Genomic DNA, 7,947 nt, shown 5'->3' with positions numbered 1-7,947 from the left:
AAAATTACAAAAGTATCTAATATTCTATCAATATTGTGAAACTAAAAAAACTAGCTTGATAAAATTTTGCCATGATTTTATATTAATATATAAGTATAGTTCCGATAAAAACATCCATCATTTTCAAATAGCCTTTGTGGAGGTTTGGTGCAAGCATGCAAAGCTAGAAGTGGTATTGTAAAACAAGTTGATGGCAAGTTTTTAACTCCCGTTGCCCACAAAAAGGCTCTGATACAAGTATCAAAGCTATCTCTAAACGTAAGGATTTTATATCTATCCAATTTTGGCCTTGCATGCCCTAACCTATTGCAAAGTGAGTCCATTAGCCTATAGCCTCCATGGAACCCTATCACTGCGAACTCAACATAGCTCGTGAATACAAAGGGCATCCCATTGTGCACGTCCTATTGGGGCATAGTACACATTGAAAGTCAATTAGACATCAAGCTAAATCCCAAAGGGTGCCCCATTACTTGTTGGGCTAACAAATGCCCTTGCTTCTACTAGAGGTACAAATCATACGATGTCTACTTTTTAATTGACCCCCAAAATTGCAATTCATAGAGCAAGAATGACATTTCATATTAACCGTTTCGGCTACCCTCATGGAGCAACAGCAGCAAAGAGCCAATAAGGCTCTCAACATCAGAGTACGTGGGATCCCACGCACTGAGGCTACACTAATGGTAGATGCGACTGCGTTCGTGGGCGCTACCCTGGGTGTGGTTGAGCATAGGATAGAGAGGGCATGGCGGGTGGGGAGAGATCCCAACTGAGAGCAACCCTTGATCATACGGTTCCATGACACTCACACACGACTTTCAGCTCTACGACGCAGGTCAGTCCTTCGAGATCAGCCATCAATCTTTATGGATGAGGACCTCACACCTTTATAGGTTGAGGAGAGGCGCTCTTTGCTGTAGCAGCGGGATCAGGCTCGGAAGGAGGGGAAGTGGGCAGTAGTACGAGAGGGATGACTTCTTACAGGCCCCCATAGGGCATCTGCCCCCTCTCCTACATAGGGAAGCAGGGTCTATGAGACTCAGATATGCAAGATCCTGTCCTGCACCATTTGGAACTGTAATGGTACCTTATGGTTAGAACTAGGGAACTTCTTGGAATCCTATACAGGCCACAACATAGTCTTTTATACAGAGACACATCAGAGTCCAGAGTGCCCTCTTCCAATAGTCAGCGGATCAGTGGATATACATGGGAGTCTGCCTACAGAGTTGAGACGAGGGGTACAGGAGGAGTTCGAGGTTCAAGTGGAGTTGCAGTCCTTTTCAGATCCACACTTCGAGGGACCATTTCAATAGAGCAGAGAGAGACACATTCCAGATTTCTTTTGATCTGGATTCGTCGACACATGGACAGCCGGGATCTATTTGTCGCAGTTTGCTACTTCCCCCCTGAGACCTCCCACTTTGCCAGAGATATCTGAGGTGATGATGAGACATCCCCATTTGCTGCCCTTTATCAGTCGATCGTTGACTTCTCTAGCCGCACAGAAGTCCTCCTGGTGGGAGACTTCAACGCGAGGACAAGGGCCCATCAGGTACCACTTCTTGACTTCAGAGATATTCCACTCTACTACTAGATATTGACCTTGAGGAGGCAAGTATGCTACAGGTTTTGGCTGACAGGTGAGGTCCATTCTCATCTTATGGGCAAGCCCTATTAGACCTCAGCAAGATACATGATCTCATTATCTATAATGGTTTGGACAAATGGCCCGCTTCAGGTGGGTTCACATGCTTTCCACATGGGGGGGCTCCAGTCTTGTTGATTACATCATGGGATCCCCTGTCTTCACAACTCGCATTACTGACTTCATCATAGCACCTCTCCCCCTAGGGGCTGATCATATATCATAGCACCTCTCCCCCTAGGGGCTGATCATACATACCTTTTTTCCACCTCCCTTTGCATAGCACCTTCCAACCCACTCAGTTTGCTTACTCCACCTACCACGATATATGCTTTGATCGGGATCACTCACCTTCTTACTCTGACCATTTGTACATACTTCTTGCTTATATTAACTTCATACCCCTTTTAGAGGATCGTTCTGCCCTTGTCACTCACTCACTACACGAGGCTGCCATTCACGCTTTCCCCCACACCACCTGCCCACCACCCCTTGGAACTGTACCCTGTAATAGTTGGTACGATGATGAGTGTAAGGCTTTATGCCGTCAACTCAGATTTGAAACCAAAAACAGTCTTTCGAGCGCACTAGATACGCTACGCGAATACTGTAGACTGGTATGGACGAAGAAACTAGACCTCGTTCGTCGGAACGAGGAGGAGCTACTGAACATTTTGTTTAGTAACAACTCTAAGGACTTCTAGCGGAGATTTCTAGAAGGACGGTCCCCTCCGCCACTCAGATCTGGTTTGATTATGCATGCACACTTTATGACATCCCAAATCAGCCAAGTCCCTAACCTCTCACACATGCCACCTCCTGCACCCTCTTCATTAGAGAAGGGGTAAAGGATGCCGTAATGAAACTTCATAATGGCCGAGCAAAGAATCATGAGGGGCTATGAGTTCATTGCATATGGGATTAACCTCCTAGCCTCGATCTTAGCAAAGCTCTTTAATGCAGCTGTTTGTCTGGGATTCCCACACACTTGGACCATTAACACTATCTCACCCATCCACAAGGCAGGGGATCCCATGAGCCCGGAGAACTACATGACCATTATGATTGGACATGTCATGTCCAAGATTTATGCATCATTACTTGACTCCGAGGTTAGTAGACTTGTAGAGTGTCGAGGACTTAGAGTAGCAAGACAGGCCGGATTTCGGCGTGATCATGGAACCATGGACCACATTCTCATGCTCAGATGTATCATCGAGGAGGTGAGGTCACGAAAGTAGAGGGTTTATTGTTGCTTTGTGGATTTTCGCAAGGCATTTGACACAATTCTGAGAGCCCACCTCATACGACGCCTACAGGACTTGTTATGACCAGGAGATCATTTGGGTTGTCATGGCACTTTACGAGAGAGTTTCAGGCAAAGTTCGGGTAGGATCCGGGTGGAAAGACGAGATCATGAGCACCATCGGGGTCAAACAAGGGTGTCCTTTATCGCCTACCTTGTTTGGCCTCTACATTGACAAGCTTGAGACAGTGATGCAGACACGTGGGGGTGTAGGTTGCTCTCTTGCGAGCACACTGATCTAGATTTTGCTCTATGCAAATGACGTGGCTCTCTTGTCTTCCTTAGCAGAGGGGCTTCAGAGACACCTAGATGCACTACGGTCCTTTTGTGAGTCTCATGATTTGAAGGTCAACCTGTGTAAAACCAAGGTCATGATCTTCAATACATCTCGAGCCATCATGCGTTAGGAGCAGTTCACATTTGTGGGGTCATCTGTTGAGATAGTTTCATCATACACTTATCTTGGGGTTATCTTTTGTGGACCCAGTTTCACTATGAGACCCATGATGTAGGCATGCTTGAGTAGAGGGTATGCTTCATTGGCCAGACTAGAGAGGCAGTGCTTTTGCTTGCACTTTCAAGATCCACGCACCAAGGGGTTGCTTTTTGACTCCTTGGTTCGCCCAGCGGGGATGTACGATAGTCCTTGTTGGGGGCCAGACTTGTCAGATACAGAGTGGACCTGTGTGGAGTGGCTACAGGTTCTCATGTTATCACGAATGATTTGTGGTAAGTCATCCGTTCCTCATCAGATCATTCAAGCTGAGTTTGGGTCACCCCCTTTATAGCTAGATGCTGCATTTCAGGTCCACGTATTTGTACCGAATTAAGGAATCTGGGGATTATACCTCAAGGCATAGTAGGCTACCATGGATAGCTCAATCCTCTTCTATGGCACTTGCAGCAGGAGGATACAACATAGTCATGTCGATGGTCAACTATATATCAATCTTAGCATCATCATCAATATCATCATCATCATTGACAGTAGCAAGATATCAGGATGGATGAGGAAGTGGAGGCATGAAGTTGGCAATAGAGTGTTGTCGGCCACTCAGAGGTGCGGTTCTGGCATGTCTCCCGGTCGTAGCTCTGCGTCTGACCAGGGCTACTGTGACCCCCGTTGGTCGGGCTCCCCGACTCTAAACAAGGAGGGGATGTCCCCAAGTGTGATTTGTGTGTCGACCCTCTGTTTGAGCTGTCGGGTCACAGGCTCCGAGTCACGGTCATGTTGAGGCCTTGTCTCATGGGGGTCCATGTGATCTAGCTGAAAGAACTTTATGATAGAGCTCTGAGAGGGATCAGTCGAGGAAGAAGTCTGCTCCTGTCTCTGTGCTCGGGTTCACTTAGATCCTCACGGATAACCTGGTTGACCTCATGTGATAAGAGGGGAGAAAATGGAGCATCTATGCTGTACTGGAAGGGAAGTAGCCTATCCATGTGGAGCCCCAATTGCTCAAACCATCTCTCTGTACATGCATACCAGCACCTGACTTAGTACTTCCATTCTGCATTTTTGCATTTTGCATTGGTATGGACGCTCGTTTAGTAGCTCCACTACCACAACTTGTTGTATCAGGATTTTCACAGTCTCATAGACCCATCGGTCTTCCAAAGACTTTAATAAACTTTTTTTCTTTCTTTCTTTCTAGCTGGCAAGGGAAATAAATGTTCTCTACCCCTTCTAACATGCGTAGCTAAAGACGAAAAAATCCCCACAATGATGCATGATTAGAGCTCATCCAAGTCCTCAAGAGAATGGCTTGCCATGCAATCCTTGTCTAAACAAGCGGAATCACACCTCACTGCACTCATCATCAACATACAAGTTGTGTCTCATAGAGTGCCTTTTGGGGGACTCCTCATTAACGATCTTCTGCATACGGTGGCAATACACTTTGCCACAAACAAAAAACAGAATGCATTTAGACCCTAATGGACACATGACACACTCAACTGAAAGCGTTTGAAAACTGAGACTCTTCCATTATCTTTTCTAGACCCGAAACATGCATTATGCAAAAAAATAACCACATTCTTATGCTTATGGAAAATGAAAGTAAAATAGAAGATAAATAATATCTGAAATAGTTCACATGTCAGCACATAACAAAACAAAGGTGCTCACTAGTCATTAAACGGATTAGGGCCAGCAGTCTTGCCCACTTCATCATCATCCTACCAATCCCCCCACCATCATGCTTAACTTGCCTCCACTTGCTAATGATGGGCTGGACATGTGAAACAATCACAGTCTCATCCATGTCCATGGAGACACATAAGTGTCCAGTGGATAGGCAAGCCTTGAGTATGGGAGCTGTACCACAGCCCAAACTCAAATCCCACCTGGACAGCACAAAAACTTGACAAAGCATGACAAGAAAATGTGACTGCGCTCCAACCCTCCTCCCCAGACATCTTCGGTGGGCCTCCTCGCAATAAAAATATCAGGAAGAAGATGGTAGGCTCCATACTCAATGCCTGGAAGTACTGCCTACTCTCCAAAAGAAATGTCCGAGGGTGTACTCCACGCCTACAAACAATAAAAAACTCGGAAGCACAACACTGCAAAGCACGAGCAAACAATATTTTAAAGTTGGCCCTGCTACATGTATCATGAATGACCAAAAAGAAAAGTCAAATTTACCCCATTCCGAATGCTTGCCATTTCATGGAACCCATATACATCATGGTGAAGCACAACAATATGCCACACCACTTCCAACTCATAGACACAATAGTATCACTCCATTCACCACATGTTTCCCTGGTACAAAATTCATATTTCTAAGAGATTTTCCACAAATATTTATATTACTTCTGCTATATATTAAAGTAGATAGGAAAGGTGTACCTTGCACTGGAGGGGCCTCATTAGTCACATCCCCTTCAAGGAGCTCATAGTATGCCTCTCTAGCATCACCTGCTGTAAAACCTGTGCCCAAGTTTATTTTTCACTACCATGTTGCAGTCAAAAGAGAAGCTTATATGAATGTCTATGTACATGTCTCCTGAAAGCTCCACTTGTGAGGCTGAGCCCCCTTCAAAGTATGAGAATTCTGTAACAAAACTGAAAGTCTAGAGGAGAAGCAAACCTAAAATGTCAGCTTCACTTGCCCCCCCAGGAACTATAGTCTCTGGCGCTAAGTCAGCATTCCTCTTCAGCTCTTTCTCTCTCTCAAGCACTTGTCCTGTTTCCCTATCTATCCACCAAGGACAGTGCTCAAGCTCCTATTTACAGAGGCTCCGAAGAGCAGGTGGATACATTCATGACTCATGATTACTGACCAGCACCCACTACCGAGCCATAACAAAAATGGAGACAAGATGTTCCTTTTCTTTCAAATGAGCAAAGTAACTGGAAAGAAATCATAAAAAAATAAGTGTTAAACATCATAGCATATAAACATCATGGAAGCAGTGACAAAGGGCTTTGAATGATGTATCACCGATATAGAAGCTCTTTGTCGCCGCCATATCTTGCAATTCCACTTTCTTTGAGGCGGTCTTCTCTTCACTCTAATCCCCTTTACACTCCAACGGAAAAAGAATTTTTCTTGCCTCAAGTTTGACCTCCTCATAATAATCATACTACAGAGAACACTCTGGAGGAATAACCATTACGCACATGATATCTTGAAAATCAATAAGAAGCTCCTGGGCCTTTTGACCAATTTTTTCAAGAAGCGCTTCTCTTCGCAACCAACTGAAATAAGAATTTGGAATTTAACATCAAGAAATAGAAATGAATGTAAGACATATATTAATTTAATAACAACTAAAGACTTACACTCTATATGCATGATCCCCTCAAGCAAGACCATAAGTTGCCTTGGTTGCCTTGCTTGCCTCTAGTAAGGACATCCATACTATCTTTGTATGAATGGGGGCATCATGTAATGCTAGCATGTTCAATTTATCCAATGTAGCAAAGTTGTCGGGTCCCCACCCAAGAGATAGGACTTTTGCCTGCCATTCATCCCCCAATTTTGGGTCAAGTATGTTCAGCATCTAAGGGGAAAGAAGAAAACACACATAATGAATTACCTTGCCTGTCCTATCACCATAACAAGCAGCAAGCTCTCCAAGCTCCTTCTCCTCAAGCTTCTGAAGCTCTTCCATGGAACAAGTCAATTTTGCTTGCTCAAGCTTCTTGTTTAATGACTGGGATATTTGAACCTGTCAACCAAAAAATAAACATGTGAGTAAAGAAACCCCACAAAAAGAACAACTAACAAGATGCATCAACCAACCAAATGTAACTTACATTGTACATCAACTTCCCAATGTATCTTTTGCTAAGAGGATACCAAGTCTCACTCCCCTTAGTATATTTTTTCGTATTTGAAATATTAACTTCCTATCCTTCTCAAGAAGTTCCTTCATGTAGCTTTCATGATCAGCAGAACAAATATTCAAGCAATTAATGAGCTCATCCCTGATAGATGTGACCACCAATGCATGTGTATTCATGCTGAAATATAAAAGCATATCAAAACCAGAAGTCCCAAAGAAGAGAAAACACAAGAAAGATAATTTTGAAGCACTTGCAAGTTCATTGTTTTGCAGGGTAGAAAGCAAAGCTATTTCACTGACTCTTGTTGGATCAATGATAGTACACAAAACCCTATGGTGTTTCTCTCTAGTATGGGAGTATCTATCTCTTATCATAGATTGCCATGCAACCATTCAATGGTTTCCCTCCCAGACATAGAACATTCTGTTTGAAAGATTCTGATGAATTTGACTTCCTGATATCTCTGCTTCATATTCTTCATTCACAATTCTCCAATTGGGATTCCATTCTTGCATAATGTCCTCAGACACAAATGTCTCCTCTCTAGCAGATGTCTAGCATGAAAATATGAAAGCTCCTCTCTCCTGCACATACCCTTCTCTTCCAAAAGCACTCTTCAATCCAGAGTCCAGACACATCATCTCTTAGTCCCCTCTCTTTTGCATATGGGATCAGATGGCATAATAGAATGGG

General features: G+C 44.0%; 1 pseudogene; it reads right to left on the bottom strand.

Annotated features, from left to right (window-relative positions):
• Nucleotides 1-6,767: 6,767 nt before the first annotated feature.
• Nucleotides 6,768-7,705, bottom strand: LOC147895927 (uncharacterized; annotated as a pseudogene).
• Between the last annotated feature and the right edge of the window lie 242 nt (nt 7,706-7,947).

This window comes from Dipteris shenzhenensis, chromosome 12, assembly GCF_047967505.1.
Source record: "Dipteris shenzhenensis isolate YYH24624 ecotype China chromosome 12, Dip_SZ_1.0, whole genome shotgun sequence".
NCBI classification, from domain to species: Eukaryota; Viridiplantae; Streptophyta; class Polypodiopsida; order Gleicheniales; family Dipteridaceae; genus Dipteris; species Dipteris shenzhenensis.
This window is presented reverse-complemented; position numbering and strand designations above follow the sequence as displayed.